At 41.2% G+C, this 16,958-nt stretch overlaps 1 protein-coding gene and 1 long non-coding RNA gene across 2 annotated transcripts in view; one reads left to right on the top strand and one right to left on the bottom strand.

Annotated features, from left to right (window-relative positions):
- LOC116430522 (uncharacterized) overlaps nt 1-16,958 on the top strand; it is a 139,760-nt gene that overhangs the window by 11,112 nt on the left and 111,690 nt on the right. The window lies entirely within an intron of this gene.
- On the bottom strand, nt 12,818-13,675 carry LOC116430524 (uncharacterized). Its single transcript, XR_004235729.1, has 3 exons — nt 13,486-13,675; nt 13,111-13,129; nt 12,818-13,046 (listed from the first exon to the last, which is right to left on the bottom strand). It is a non-coding gene; the product is annotated as an uncharacterized LOC116430524 (long non-coding RNA).

The following is a 16,958-nucleotide window of genomic DNA, read 5'->3' as shown; positions in this document are numbered from 1 at the left end:
CCTTCAATCAAAAATTATCCTGGGAATTCGAACAATGCATTCGGGTCTCGAGTGTCCTAAGAATTTTGATCCAGCGTGCGCACAATCGGTACGGTTCTGTCGCGCCGCCGATTGGGTGCCGTCAACGGAAATTTCCGATGACATCGGAAGACGAGAGTTATCAATCGCGAGCGGACGGGCCGCGTGTCCTACCTGGAGCCACTCCTGGACGCGTGTGGCCGTCAGAGCCGAAGGTTGCGCGTGCGACTGACGTCGGCTGAAAGAGTTAACGCCGATCGCGACAGATAACGGAATGAACAGTTGGCGATAATGGGACGGGTAATAACCGTGGCGGCATTAACGCTTGATACACAGAGTGTCCCAATTAATATAGAGATGGTAATTCGACTATATACAATAGTCAACAGCTCGGTTCGCAATACCAGCGTCATGTTTGAGGGGTTAAAGTGCTTGAAATATAACCTTCCTCTCTTTTAAGGAGACAATAATTTGACATACTTAGTTTCTCTCTAGGATGGACGTGTTATTACAACTATAACTATTTATAGTTATGATGGACGTGTTTTAGAACTATATAACTATTTGTTCAAATATAATTATGTAATTGTTCTTGCGTCAATCGATGTAGCAAGTCTGCAAAGACTGTTAACTTATCTATATGGAAAACCAAACAAAATAAAAACAATTGCACTGGACATTTTTTAAAATAAAATAGAATGTTCTATATAAGGTGTTCCCGAAATTGTAAATACAATACAGGAAGAAAATTTACATCTAGTAAAAATAAATTGAAAACGTAGAACAAAATTTTGACAGGTACTCGTATTTATGAGAAGTGAGAATTCTTACTGAACCCACGAGAAAATTTTTGAATATAATTATTTCGAAGATGAAGTATCATATGAAAAACTGTTGTCCAATATTTTGTACTTTCTCTAATAGGATAGGTCCATTTATAATTATATGATTTCGGAAACACCTTGTACATAACACTAGAGAGTAGTTAACGGGAACCTTGTGACGCAGTGACACGCAGCTGCCGCGATAGGAGACACCAACTGGTCATCACTGTCATTACTCTATACTCTATACCATACGAAATTGCAGTTCTAAAGTCGAATACAAATATAATGACAAGGTTCCACAAAAGATGGAAACAGCAATTGTAGACAATCAAAATAAACACATCACTGATTAAAATAGTAAAATCTATTTCAGTTTCATTGCTATAAAGCATCCTAAAAATAAGAAACAACTTTTGAACTGTCTTCATATTTAAAAGTCTGATTAAAGTATATCAATGGAATAAGGAAGAGTACACCCACCTCTTCACAATTTACTGTATTCAATCCAATACTACAATATTCCAGAATACTATCTCCATAGTTACTGAGAAAACGCAGCATTGCTTTAACAACATATGCCAAAATAAAAAATAGTCTCCGAGAGCTCTATCCAAAGAGTTTCTTCCTCCTCTGAAACCATCAAAAATGGTCTTTCGAACATGACTTAATATTAAACGTACTAACACTTTATACGTAACTATTCTTACCGTAACTAGTCAAATAATTGGTTATAAAATAAAGATAAAAAAGTCAACGATAAATTCATCTTAGTGGAAACAGAGGTAAAAGGAAAGACAAAAATTGTGAAACCAATTAATCGATCAGTATAAGAATTGATATAAAGTTAAATGGACGGAAGAAAATGCAGATTTTTAAATCAACTTATAAAACCGATGTAGTATTAATTATATGTTACCGACAGTTTTACGTATCCTAGATGACGAAATTTCTTATCACGATGACGAATGATAAGCTTTGTCTACCACGGTCGAAGAAAGTTGCGGAATAAAAGCCGAAATTGGCTGCCGTCACTCGGCAGGTATGGTGAACACGCGATCACAGACGGAAAGGCTGACAGCCGATCGGTCGAACGGAATTAAACCCGAGAACTGGAAGTCGCCTTTCAACCGCGTCATCGATCTCGCGCCGCGCACCAACGGCACCGTTATTGAAGCCATACTTCTCTCCGCAGGGCCTCATGCTAATGAGGTTAGTATATCATAACGTCTGGAGAGAACGAGTGCGGCCCGGAGATAAGTCCTTTATTTACACGAGGAATTAGCATGGCCACGGGTGTACTTGGCTCGCCTCGGTACGCGCTATTATTCAATGGAGGCGGAACGTATACCGGCCGCGATAAATTCTGTCCCGGGGTAAATGCGTATACTTCGCGGGCCGGAAGTAAATCTTCGCCGGGATACGCCCCTTTCGGTTGCGTTGAAATGCTTTCGCGGAACCGCGACCTGTGCGCCCCCGAATGGGAAGCTTCCACCGTTTAACAGGAAATCAGGAGACTCGCTGTGCGGGATAATGGCATCCTGGGAATACACCGGGTGGCCCACTTCACGTTCTGACCGACGAATCGGGGGTTGTCTAGTGGCTCACACGATCGAAGCAGGTTTCTTAATGAAAGACATTGAAGAATTAAGATTTCTCATAGCGATTGGTCTCTTAATCTTCTCGCATTTCACAGATCTAACCAAATGTGGTTCGTTCGATGTGTCACCGAAAAAATTCAATTTTAATTCGGTGTAAAAGATACCAGTTAAAGGGTTAACTGAGACGAATTGAATCTGTTCTCTGGTTTGAAATGAGAGAACTTTGTTAGTTGAAGTAGGTGAGATATTAATTTGAAATGAAAAATAATTATATGGATTTCTAATATGTATTACGCGTTGATACAAAGAAAATCGAAGCTTTTCATATTTCTTCTTCTTCAATTACTTCGTGTGTTGTAATATCGAGTCGGACACATAGTAATAAATATTTATCTTCTTTTCGTATCGGAAAATTATTAAGTGTCATAAAGGTAGAATTTGCATTAACAATAACTATCTCGAGTGTCCTCGAAGCACAAAATGGTCCGCGGCAAGCCGAGCGCTCTTTACAACCGCAACAAACTCGACAACGGGGCTCGAAAACCTTTATCCACGTAGAATCTCGCGAAGTCAAAGGGCAAAGAAACTTCGTACTTTGGCAAGCTCGATTTCCATTCAGATTTCATCGAGGAAAAGAATCTCGGGGCAAACTCTTCTCTTCCACGCAGGTCCACGAAGGCATTCTGTCCGGGTAGAGTATCGAAGTCGAAATAAATTGAGGGTCAACGAGTCGGGGCAGAAAAGGGGGATGTAATATCGATATTCAATGGAGAAAAAGGAATCGAATTCGAGGAACAAGTCACCGTGGTTCGACCACCTTTCTCCTTGTTCCCAGATATTTCAATGAAATCTACTCGCGCCGTTTTCCCTTTTTCCTTTTCTCCATTTTTCGAAACGGGAACGGAGAACGTTCGAGGAATCAGAACGCTTTCCCATTGTGCTCGCTCCTCGTCGAATGCGTATGAATGAACTGGCGCGGAAAGTGTGTCAATGTGGCTTTCATTTCGAACAAGTGAACTTGGTAGTACGCGTTGTCCGACCGTGGCTGTCGTAATCTACTTAGCCTGTATTATTCTCTGTTCGCCGACGTACCTACCGTTATTCCAGGCATTAAGATCTCTTGCTCGACGACTTCGTCTCGTGTTATCCTTCTCGAAAATCAGTCGCAATCAGCGCGTTACTTCTGATATCGATTGAAACAATGCTTCTGGAATGATTCACGATTAATCTAGGCACTAGCAACTGAAACGTTTATGGTTGTTCAAGGATCAGTATTCAGTACTCTTAGATAAGTTCCTTTTTATTTTCAAAAGGCAAAGCAATATTGAAACCGTTAGCGTTTGATCAAATTTCAATATTAAAATTATCATCTTTTATTTTCGAAGAGAAAATCGATGTAAAAATTGAGAAAAAATGGAAATCTGAAAAGATTTAATCAAATTTTCAGCAGAACATAACGACTTCTGTAGAGGATAGTATAAACATGGCTGCACAGGTAACTGGTTCATAACGTAAAGGTTAAAGCAGTATATCTCGAGTCGGTCAATACTAGAACAGTAAATACTACTTCAATCATTCGCGATCGAGATCTCATTGCTCGAGTTATCCTCACTTTCAACGTCTTTTCCAGTCATGACAGGTGACAACCGCTCTTCGTTGCTCACGCACCTGCCATGCTTGACGGATAACCATCAACGCGTTCCATTATGATTAATCAAGGGGATACGACCCCGATAGAGACGCGATCATAAATCATTAACCCCGTAATTAAAAGCACAGCCCGCGTTTCCATCCGCCGAGCGTTCGGTACACCTAACGAGCTCTCTTCGTGTATCATTAATTCAATGTGCAGGTAGAGAGGCCATTGTTGCATGCAAATCCCGCCGCCGTACGCTATTTCGACCAGTATTTATGGAAACAGTGTATTATTACAAAATGTTTGCCAGGATGATTTATTGCTCTACCGATGGGCACGGAATCGAGAAGGTAGCAACTAAGAAAAACGAAACAAAAGTATTTTTCCGTTGCGAGTTAGTATGACTGTAATGAAAGCACGAAGTGTTCATCAACAAATCGTGCGCATTGTATCGCGAACTTGTTTACCGAGCTAGATTAAGATCGTGATTTCTGTTAAGAACAAGTAAATCCGTGAAAAACGCTATTAAAACATGAGGACATGGAGTAAAATAAATTTTATAATTATATGATTTTTCAATATGTAGTTCCATTTAGAGGAAACTTGTTATATCAATACATTGTGCTAAAGATCGAATCAAAAGAAATTTCACAGAGCAAAAATTAAAGTAATGGTAGTAAAGTAAATAAAGAAATTTGCAATAACTTATGTATCTATACGCTCTAAAAAATTCCCATCTGAATCACCACCGATCAAAAATGTCAGATCACCAGTATAATTATCATTTCCCTAGACCATTTCTTTCCGACCACTAACTTCAATCACACAAAATTAAAACATCTGTCTGTTACGCAAAAAAGAACAAGTTCATGATCCATTAAACGAGATTAAATATTCTCTAGGCGTAATTTAAGTGTATTATAAAAAGGGATGATGAGTAACGTGCATCGCCGGTCGAGCAAAACCTAGGGAAACCTAGCAAGTGTCCTAATCTACTGCGCGAGGAATGAATGTTAGGTCTACTCTAATAGTAATCCTCCGCGGAGGCTTCCCCCGTAACACATATGTTACGCGGCGCACTCTTGGAACGTTCCTTGTGTAAATAAGTAGCTGTAACACGCCGGCCCATTACGTGATACGTATACACGACACGAGCCAGCCTAGCTGGTTCCCTGATGAACTTTCCCCCCTTCAATCACCGCGGCGGAACGAGGTCACTATTCGGGGTGCCGGAGCTGCCAGAAATTGATTAAGACCAACGGGACAGAAAGAGACGTTAGCAGGATGAAACGTACTCTTTTGCGTTCATTTTTCATTGACTCGTTTCCCGTGGCAGCCCTTCATCAATCGCGCAACACCCTCGCGAGAAATCGTCAGAAGACACCCTCTTATAGAAAAATTCATTTATGGCCCATCGTTCCTGCTCCATTTCTCTGTTAACCTTTCAAGGACGAATCCGTTGACTAGCAAGAAAATGACAAAATCGAAAATGTTCAGTCGATGGTGTTAATCAAAAGAGATATGATCATTCCATGAAACGGGTGGATCATAAGTTTCGATTTAATCCTCTGCAAACAAGTAGACAGGGAAGTAGTAGTAAAATTAACAATTCACAAGGAAGAGGGAGCTCGTCGGATTTATAGGTTAGACGAGCGGCGCCATGTTTGTTCATATGGTTCACAGGCGACACGGTTAATTTATTGTTAGTCAAAGAAAGGTCCCGGGTTCGAATTGCAGTGACTTGTCTATAAAAGAATACAAAGGAACATGCAAAAATAGTCTGTTGGTGAACTCCATTTAATCACGTGTCTTACAAAAATGTCGCAACATGTACGACGCTAACATCGATTTCAAATCAGTTTCATAAGACAGAGATTTCGAACACAAATACGCGTTCCTAGACCTCATCACCGTAAGGCACTCGTTAATTGTCCTTAGAAGATATCCGTCGAGGCTTGATCGTTTTCCTTCAGGCTGCAAGTTGCCTGGATAAGGGAGATTACGCGAAAGGAATAAGAGACTTCGTTCCGTGGGAATTAAAAGCGTTACCGGGAACTCCGTACGAAAATTCAAGTAAATTGCACGGGGCCGCAAACGGAAGAGCTGGCGTAAGGTCGTCGACGGAATTAAGATGCCTGAAACGGGCCGGATTACACTCTGTGCGCCTCGGATGACGAAAATTCCGTCGGCAGTTTTCGCTGCGCTGTTTCCCTGGCTACCTCGTTGCAACCGGCTGTCTCTCTTCCTCTCTCTCTACTCTCACCCTTGCTCTCTTTCTCGTTCTCTCCCTGTCTCTCTCTCTCTCTCTCTCTTCTTCCGTCCGTGTCAGAACGGTCTTTCGGATGGCGCCACCAGCTGCGAGCCACGGGCGGGTCCACACTAGGTCACGGGTCGATTTTCACGACGTAACGTTCCAATTCGCGGCAGATATTGATCTGAGCTTTTCCGCCCACGTTACGAGCCACCTTCCGGCCTGGCTCGGCGCTCTCCGCTCTCTTTCCCGTGGAAGGGTTGGAAACGATATTCCGACGCAACTCATGGAATCCGGCGAGGTCGACGACATTGAAGAACCGCGCCGACTATTCGAACTGCTACTGTGACCCCAAATTAGGGGATGCCCTCGATCGGTCCTGTGTTAATTTGTTCATTGAAGCCGACGGTATTGTTGTTTCCCTTTGTGCAATAGGGCGGATAATGCTTTACCGGGCGTGGAGGGATGAGGGCATTGGTGTTTGATGAGTCGCTTCCGAATGTTTGCGTGAGACCTCGTTTTTGAGGGCAAGCTTCGAGGAAGTTAAGTTTTGTTTCTTGTGGTAATGATTTTGATGGGCGAATAGGATTCTGAGAAAAAGTCTGTCGAATTTTATTCTCGGTGCTTTTTTAAGAACTTTGATGATACTGTCTACTAAGCGATGGCCGATTTTAGAGTCAGAGTTTCATTGGGTTCAAGCGTGCAGGTGTCCGACGAATGGGAAAGTCTGGCAACTTTTAGTTCTGACCGAGTCCTGGTCTTGTCAGTGACGAGGCGAGTTATTTTCATTCATTCTAATTATTGAACTCCGCTGTTATTTTCAGCAGGAAAGCTGTGGTTTTATCGAAGCTGTTTGCATAATATATACTTTCCTCTATGAAATAAGGACACTAATAACTAAATACTCCATTTTACAGTTATTCGAAGTACTTTCACGAACACACGAATTCCACACTCAGGGGATAATCTGGATAGGTAATCTTCCTTTACTCTGATTGCTGAAGTTCGCGTTTTATTTCGAGCAGAAAGGTTAATGGGCATTTCGCGTCCCGTTATCGGCCACTTATTCCAATCTCCGGCGTGTTCATTGTTCTCGTCGCGCGAAGTAAAATGGAGGTACAATTTTTGCAGCGCGATTCCCGTTGCTCGAGCATTAGAATTAATGAACGCGCGGATTAGCAGGGCAGCCGACGGGAGAGGAGCACCTGGAGCACCCGTTTGTTCCATTCGCGTTGCGTTCACCGAGGAAATTGTGAATTACGCGGAAAATAAATAACGTCGCGATACTACTGTAAAATCCCGGGCAAGAATTATTTCCCTCTCGGAGAACACAAGTCGCGTGGGGAGGGCGGATATGGAAACGGACGGGAACAAGGGTCGCTAATTTACTCCGGACTCCGATGTCCCCGTTTCAGGAGAACTGGCTTAACAATTTTCATTTATCGCGGAGCCACAATTCCCGCTGATGAAATTACGATCTATTTCTTCCTTCTCGAACCGTCGAGCATACTTTCCTTTTTTTACTGCTGCGACGAACGCAAGGATCGCCCATTCATTCTCGAACAAAACATCGGTGAACTTGGAGAATTCCGATCGAAGCAACAAAATGAAATTAAAAAGAGGAGTTTAATCGCTCCACGGACATTTCTATTCAAGTTCATTATCCAAGCTTATTACTCAATTTAACTTGTATTCAATCTTTATATTTATATCATAGAATTCAATTTTTTATCCAAGCTTGGTATCTGTATTATTCAATTTCATTTACATCGAAGTTGTATGTTTATATCATCGAACTTAATTTACATTCAAATTTTATATTTCAATGATTGAGTTTCATTTATATTCCATTTATATTCCATTTATCTCGCGACGAAGCATCGCCCCTTCAGGATTCAACGAAATTACGCACGCGTCATCCACTTAATCGAATTCCAGGACGACCGAAAAGACGCGGAACAACGCCTTTCTATTTGCTTCCCGCCGTGCAAACAATAATCGTCCGTCATTCCGGGAGCGGAAACATCGTCGGACCCCGCATCTCCGCGGGATCCCCGGCACGGTGTTTAGACAGCAGCGAGCCACGGTAGGGTCGGTTCCTCAAGGACACGGGGATGACGTAGGCGAGAAGAGGATTGGGGGTGGGTTTTAACAGGCGACCCTGGACGATGCGATCGATCGGTCGTGCGAAATTAACAAGCGAGTTCGCCGGAGACTGGGAACAGAAATATTTCGTGTGACGGCGCGCGCCACGGCTGCGCTTTCCGTCCTCGGTAATTTTCGGATCGCGGCACGCGAGGTCGTCGAACCCCGGGGCGTGACTGAGGAGGGTAACTTTAACCACCGTAGCCCGGCAGACTTCTACTTCGCGCGCAATTGATCGAGCTAGGGGTGCCACCCCCGCCCATTCCTCTAGAAGAATATACACACCGGGTATCTTGTGTGGGAAGTGAGGGTAGATTCAGGAGATCCTGTGAAGAAATGGTAACTGTGAATGTGTACTCTGTGTGACCTTGTTTCGGAGCTACGATTTATTTTTCAAATTCGAAGGTAATAGTTTCCTCGGTGTTTGCCCCGACTTTTCTCATCCAGGATTTTCAATGAAAATTGGAAAAACTCGCTGTCCGATTGGCGACGGAAGTTTAAGCAAATTTCTGCATTAAGTAGGGAAGATATGAAGGGATCGTTTTAATTTGAATATCCTCTGTTGTTGTTCTCCTGGCTGAGGTAGGAGTAGAATTGCAGTGCATAATGTTTTTCTTTTCGGGTAAGCTATCGAAGATTCATTGCCGATTTAATTTTTCATCATTATTATTCATCCCTTTTTCGACTTTATCTTCCGTGTGAGAAATGATGAGTTTCCTCCGAACAATAAAATAACCGAAGAGCGTAGAACAATTTCTCTGGAGGTGGGTTAAGCAACTTCTGCAAGTTGTAGCTGGTAAATAAGGTCACCCTTTCCTTCGTGTTAGTGCGCTGAATCCGCTCCACACAGCGAGACACCCAGCGTACACGTATCTGGAGGATTTATCTTCAGCGAGAAGTACGGGGCGACCGCTCGAAATTTTGCGCGCCCCGAACACGCTTAAACTTCCCAAGTATTCCATAGTCGGGCATAATCTACGCGGCCGCGATAACACCGTTTATTCCCCGGCTCGTTTGCAGTTTCCGCGAAGGGGCGTGCCGAGCGCGACCCCTGCCAAGGGGCGAGATTCCTCCAGACGAGTCGAGAGCGTGTCCCCGCTATTAAAAATTAAACAAGTACCTTCCGCGGTAAGAATTACAGATGATACTGCATTAATTCACGGGAAACTTCTAATTTCTAATTGTTGGCTAAACGAATCTTCGCTACTCCCAAACTTCATTGAATTAAAGTTTTTTCTTTACGAAAATCCACGACAAATTTCGATAAACATGTCTTCGAGATTTCTTTTCTTTAAAACATTAGTGCCTAGGATATTTTTGAAAGACAGTCCTCAAGAGTCAAAACTCTTTCTCGACTTATATAGAAAATTTAGAAAAGGTTTCTTACGTTTCGACTTGAAACCAATACAAGTTTTTTAATCTTTACACGCCATTATTTTCTATTTTATTTATGCGTCATTAGAATTTTTTAGTGGATACTGCATTACACGCCTAGTGTAAAATTTGTTTCCAATGATTTAAATTACAAATTTCCAAGGCATTGGTTCCAGACAAATAGATATTAACTTTCAACTGTTATTTTCATCCTAAAGAACTCCAGAGTAGTGACAATTCCTTCTTCCATCCGAATCTCCTAAAAATCAAAGATCCAAAAATTCAGAATCTTAGCATCGCCGAAAGTTCCCTACTCCATCATCCACGAACCAAGGATTGTAATTCAGTAACACCAACCATTAATTTCAAATCGCATCAACCTTCCTCAGACTGTCTACGGAACACCAAAGTTCGAACAGTCACGCGTACCACGAGCACGTTGAATCTCTCCAGTTACCGGAGCTTTCGATACATGCAAAAACCACCCCGATCGAATCCCGATTCTTCTTCCTCGGCAAAATAAAGGTACCAGTGCGCCGCAATCAATAAAACAATCGAAAGCACCGAACAGCAGCAATTTATCGCGCAGACAGCGTCCGAGGAGGGTAACGAGCGGCAATTCCAAGGGTCGAAAAAACGTTAACAAGCGAGTCCGCGGCGGCGGGTCGCGAAATGTGTCGCCGCGGGAGCAAAAACCAGGGCGATATCGCGGCGTTTTCCCGGCCCCGCGCGTAATTTTATCTCGTTACGCTCGTCACGTAGGTATTTTCCAGTCCGGAGACAACTCCGTGCCGGGTCCGCTTAACAAGATAACGGCCACCCTCCGCCGCCGGATCGTTTCTTCCTCCATCCGCGTTTTTCCCTTCCCCCGGACGGAAGCGCGCATGCAAAAATCGCGGACGTTTCTTTCCGCTTTCGTTCCGTGCTCCCCGTCCACTGCGCGGAAAAAACTCGGTCGTCGAGAGCGAATGTTTTCGGGCGAACGATCAATACTACCCTCTGCCGGCCGATTCTCACCCCTTCGAACGTGTCCGCTTCGTTCCTCGAAGAACACGAGCTTCGAATGATTGTCCAGTTCCTCGACGATCTCCTTCTTATAAGTTCAGTGTAAAACTGATGTCTTCCAAGTTATTATTGAATTATTCTATAAATAAAATGACTTTTGTGTGTTTCTTTTATTTTTTTCAATTAAGATGAGGTGGACTTCTTTTATCTGAAATTATATTACTCTGTATTGTGTATGGATTGTTGATGTGTAGATTGTAATGAGATTAAGAAACGTTTTGTTTATTTTCGTTGTCTGAAATACAAGTGTGCGAAAACTGGTGTTTATGGGTTGATCCGATATTCTGAGGTTGACTTTTGCTAAATTTCTACGTTTGGCGAGTTTGATGAAATACGGTAAATTTTTGTTCAATGTGGGATACTGTAAAGAAATTTCTTTATTTACTTCAGTCGAACATAGTACAGCTTGACAATAAACATCTCAAATATGTTATTTACGAGTGTATTATTCGTTGTACAAGAATTTTCCTTGTACAACACGGTTCCTTGTGGAATGATTTCATACAACGCATTACATATTAACTTTTGCGATCGATGTCGCCTGACTGGCGGCATTGAAAATTTCTCTTCGATATTGGCGACTGATGGTAAAATGATCTTTTTCTCAGAACATAAGTGTTATTTTACGATCGAGAGGTGTAATGAAAATACAATTTTCTGTATCTGTATACACTATAAGTAATATTAACGCAACATATTTCTTCAAAATAATGTGTGTTTTCTAATGTGTATATATTTACTCACATATCACCTTTGCAAAAAGAACTTTAAAATAAACTTGCTTCGATTACACTCAATTCCGTTTTTACATGACAGATATGTTTCTATCAACAACAGAAATCCACTTTGACTTCTAACCTACGAAAAATTCTGACCTACTAAACTAATACGATATACCGTTAAATAAAAATAAATAAATTACTAAAATTATATGAAAGCAAAGTGATACAATGAATTTTTGTTCGTAATTGAATCAAAACAAATTGTGTAAAGAAAGGAAAATAATTCGTTTGAACACGAATGCAAGTAGTGTAAAAATAAAATTGAATGTATTCAGTAATGCCAACAAGGAAATGTAGTGATCCCAAAGGGTCAGCCGTGTTAGACAAGCCTATACTGCAGTGAGAAGCTTATTCAAGGATGATATTGGGATTCGTATGGTCTCAGGATCTTGTTTTCTACTGGTTTCGTTGAAATTACTGTGCAGCCTTACACTTATCTCTGTAACGGTATTGTCACGACTCGGACAGAAAGCAACTCGCAACCAGGTACGCTTCTCACAGCTCGCGAATCAACCTCCGTGACGAAATCGAGAGCTTCTCGAAGACGCCTCCGCGGACCGTCTTCGGGAATCCCGAAACTTCTGAGGCAAAGTGTTTCAAGAGACTGCAATAAACGCTTCGAACGGTGTAACTTCTTGTCGAAGAAGGTGCGGGATAGATATCCAAGGAACTTGGGAACTTTTAGAGCTGCCCTCTTAAAATCCCCGTAAAGCGTAAACCGTGAAGAAGTGTCTAATATTGAGGGATTGTACGAATTTCGATCGGTGTCAAGTATTTCGATGTATCAGGTTATTTCGCGTGCGTTTACGGCACACACATTTTGTTGATATTATTTTTCTATTACTATTTGCTCGTTTCTACTTTGTAAAATTGTATGTTAGAAAATAATACGAAGTTACTTTGTACATTTAGAAAATTGTTACTAAAGTGTTTATTGCTAGATCTAAAATGTCTGTGCTGCTATTGTTATGAAGTACATAATATTATAATATTGCAACGATGACTTTGGAAAATATTTAAAGAAGAGTCATAGTGGTCGAAGTATTTACTGAATCATCGACCGATTACGAAAGAGAATGACGGATCGACGGAAATCGTGTTTACGTATTTCGCGCGCAATATGAATTAACACAGGTGCATACACAGGTCAAGGAATCTCACTTCGCCTGCGTGTACTTTGCACGGTCATTGGAAAGAGGCTTTGATAAACACACGCCGACGGTCTCGTTAGAATTTTAAAACAATGTTTGGCCACGAACAGCGGCGACGAGTGTTGTTTCCGCTTTATTGGGATTCAGATCTTCGACCTCACGTTTCTGCGCTCGTGGATGGGTCGGCTTCGAACAAAAACTGGGAACGATGCATCTTTAATGATTATTCGTGACCCATTGTTGTCCGTAATTGAAATTCTTACCTTAAAAATCGAGTCGGGCCTGTCGCGAGTAATTTGCATTAAATTTAGCATGTATGAATATTAATTGTAGTACGTCATTATTACGAATATCCATATTAATTCATATCGATCGAAAGGAAACGTGATATAACGTTACTATTATGCTAAATTTATTCTTGAGATATATACATAATTCTGTTTGTATTAATTAATATCAAATATTTAATTATAGATATTCAAATTATTTAAAAACAACTGTAAAAAGAATTAACGGAAACATGCAAACAAAGTTAATCCTGAACATGGTCTATTCTTGAAATTTCGATTTTAAAGGAATATAAGAAAAAAAATTCCATTCCGAAGGAATCATTCTATAACGATCACAGAAATAATTACCAGTGGTATCGAGAAGAAGATAGTACCGTCGAATAAAAGCTGCAACCAAGTATCGATTTTTTCAATCCACCGAGAACAAAGGACTCCTTAAATAAAAAGACAAGGGAAAGCGTTCGGTAGTATCCGCGACGATGTTTCGATCGCAACAACGCAGATCGTGATCGAACGTCGATGGACCGATCGAACAATGGACGGGGGACTTCGAGGTGACATTTTATCGACGAGAAATCACTTAGCTTTTCTACGTGGAAGAAAGGGAACGTGTTCGGGGAGAGGGGGTAGAAAAAAAGGCACGATCGGCACGATAACGCGTGATTCCCGCAAACCTGTTTGCATCATCCTCCAGCTCGATAGCTCGGTGTTTCGTAATTAAAGTTATTGAACCGAGCAGATTTATCGGAACGACACGCTTATCGTATTTTTCCCTGCGGTCTCCTTTCTTCCTCACCTGTTCCCCCTTCCATGCAACACTATTATTGCGTCGCACTTCCGCAACACTCTCTTTCTTCCCATTCAGAAAACATTTTATCTGTCGAGCATGCACGCCGATTCTTTGAACTGGCTTGAATTACTTTTTACCGCGCCTGCTCGGTTTCCAGTTATTACCGGCTCACGGGAAACAGCTGGCAGATTAAACGCGTCGTATCTTCGGGTATCTTGGGCATTCGCGTAATTTTGATTGATCCTGATACACTGTTTGTAATTGCGAAATTGCTACGACAAGTGGCGGCTTGTGTTTGTGCCAATAAATCGTTCACGGTACTCGGAGAATGTATCGCACCAATGACATTTCTGTATTTTAATTGATTATAGCGATCTTAGAAAGGTTTACTAATAAAATAATGCGGATACTAATATATTAAATATTATTGTGACGAAAACTGGATAGATGAACGATACGAAGAAATATATGAAATATCTAGTGTATAGCTCGTTTTACAATATTCGTTAAAAAAAAAAACCATTCACCACCGGAATTTTATTTTGTAATTATATTTTTGGAAATTTGAATTCGAGAAAAATCCGAAGTCTATGATTCTAAGCTGCATTTTTCATATAACAGCAATCGAACCCTTAAATTGAATAGAAACAGAGGAAAAGCAATCAAAACGTCCGCATTTATCCAAATTTTAGTATTATAATGTTTTCGTGTACATTTTTTTCATTTTCGAAGCAAAAATCGACACAAAAATGTTTAAAAATGAAAATCGATATCGATGTTACCAAGTATTCACACGAACGGAAGAAAGTTTGAAAATAATAATACGTTTTTCTTCGATTTCTTCAGACATTGGTTATAGTATGCACATGAAACTATTTATTTCCATCATATCTCATATTCAATATTTTGAAAATATAAATACCGTAGAACCCCCTATAACGTACAAATTTCATGTGAAATTCTCTTACTGTATACTGATCCTAATTGTATTAACTAAGTTTTCTGCTTGTATCAGTTTCTTCTGGAAAAACCTCAGTTTCATATCATATCATTCCACTGCAATTGCAAAACAAGAAAACTAAAATCCGTCATTTTGATGAGTACTGCAGCCCTAACGTTAACCCCTTGCCCTATGATTTATTCCTCAACTGTGATCGACACAGAACTTCGTCATTAATAATACATAGAAAAAAGAGAAAGATTCTATGCATATTCTATGTTCACATTTGCTCTGAAATGTAATAATATAATAAGTAACAGCGAAAAAATAATATTTCATTTGAATTCACAAGAACTGTGTAATATTTGTGTTTGTTAAATTCTGTTTAAGATCGTCACCACGAGTCTCACGCGTTATTGCGAGGCAAGGGGTTAATGAAAGGCCGCGAGTTAGCGTGTCGCGATTCCTCGTAACACGATCCCGGGCAATTACTCCCAATATTTTCGGTCCGTGGCATTGCGTCCTATACAACTCCGTAATTGGTGACAGCCGACGGGTTCGTCTTCCGAGAACTTTTATTACCGGTGCCCGGCTATTTCTGATCCCGACGGGGCGCATCGCGGCGCGTCGCGATTGCGTTTCAACGTCGATGCACGCCTGCACTCCTCCGCGCTCGACTTTCTTTCTTCTACCTCTCTTTCCTTTTCCCTCCCCCGGTTCCATCGACCCCGCACTCTCGCCTCCCTGCGTCCACGCCCCGACGATTCGGCTCGGTTTAAAAATTGAATGGGGTCGGTGAGGGTGGCTGACTCACGAGATCGCGTTTCGCGAACGGTCCGGATTCGCTCGCGGACTTGCCGAAACCCGTGGACGTCGCTGTTTATGGCCCTTCAGTTTTTCCCTATTGCATTCGAGTTTTCTGTTTCCTCTGGTAAATACTGTCATACGGTAGATTCTCGATTATCCGATTTATTTGGGCTATTAATACTACACGTGCCGGCATTTTGTGGCATACCTATTCATACCGTAATCAGTGAAATAACTGGTTATAAAGCAAAGGTAAACAAGGATTAAAGGATACGCTTTTCTTAGTGGAAACGGAAGCAAAAGTAATGGCGAAAATTAGAAAACTGATTAATGACGGGGTAAGAATTGATATAAAGTTAAATGGACGAAGGAAGATACAGAATATTAAATTAAGTTTTAAAACCGATCATTTGATCGGACGCGGTGCGTTTAATGTTAACAGTATAGATACATGGAGGTTCGAGAAAAGATTCTTTAAACAGAATGATTAAAATTTGATTGCGCGTGTGTACTAACGTATCATTTGAAAATCCGAATGATTGACTTTGTGGATAATCGAGATTCTGAACGATTTGGATTGTGAGAAATAGTGACTGACTTGGTTAATCGCTATCCTGCTGTGTTTCGAAGATATTCATGTCGTTAACGGAGAGAAACTTGTTTAAAATATTGACTAATGAAAATAGGAATTGGATAAAAACTTACTACCTGGATGTGCATCTCTATTAAGTAAAAAAGAATGTTAAACTGACATTGGAATTTATTCAGATTTCTATCTTATAGGTTAGACTTCTTGCCAATTAGGCTTCTGATCCTTTGATTTTACCAAAGAAACTCAGTATGACATTTTCTGTGCCCTTTAATAAGTTTTATGGTTAACAAACACCCTGAAACACCCATCAAAGCTCCTGGGTATCCTTATAAGCGCGCCTACTGCATGTTTCATGCAACATTTCCATTTGCATACACATTAAATCAGGCAAAAAATAGAAATGGTGCATCAATATTCTGCAACACAGGCCAAATTCTTTGTTCATTGTACCCTGCTCAACGGAATGCATCGAAAATGCATAAAACCCGTAATCCGGGGTTCGACGTAACCGAACACCACACTTCGTGGTCCATATTGTCGACTAATGAGCAGTTTCACTTGAGCGGAAAATAATCTCGAAAACCGGTTTACCAATTGTACCGGTCCTCGGCACGATAATTCACGACCGCATCCCACAGTTAATTCGGTGTAACTGTTTCGCAACGGTGCGCCATGTAACGCGGACCTGAAAA

Source organism: Nomia melanderi, chromosome 11 (genome assembly GCF_051020985.1).
Source record: "Nomia melanderi isolate GNS246 chromosome 11, iyNomMela1, whole genome shotgun sequence".
Classification (NCBI taxonomy): domain Eukaryota; kingdom Metazoa; phylum Arthropoda; class Insecta; order Hymenoptera; family Halictidae; genus Nomia; species Nomia melanderi.
This window is presented reverse-complemented; position numbering and strand designations above follow the sequence as displayed.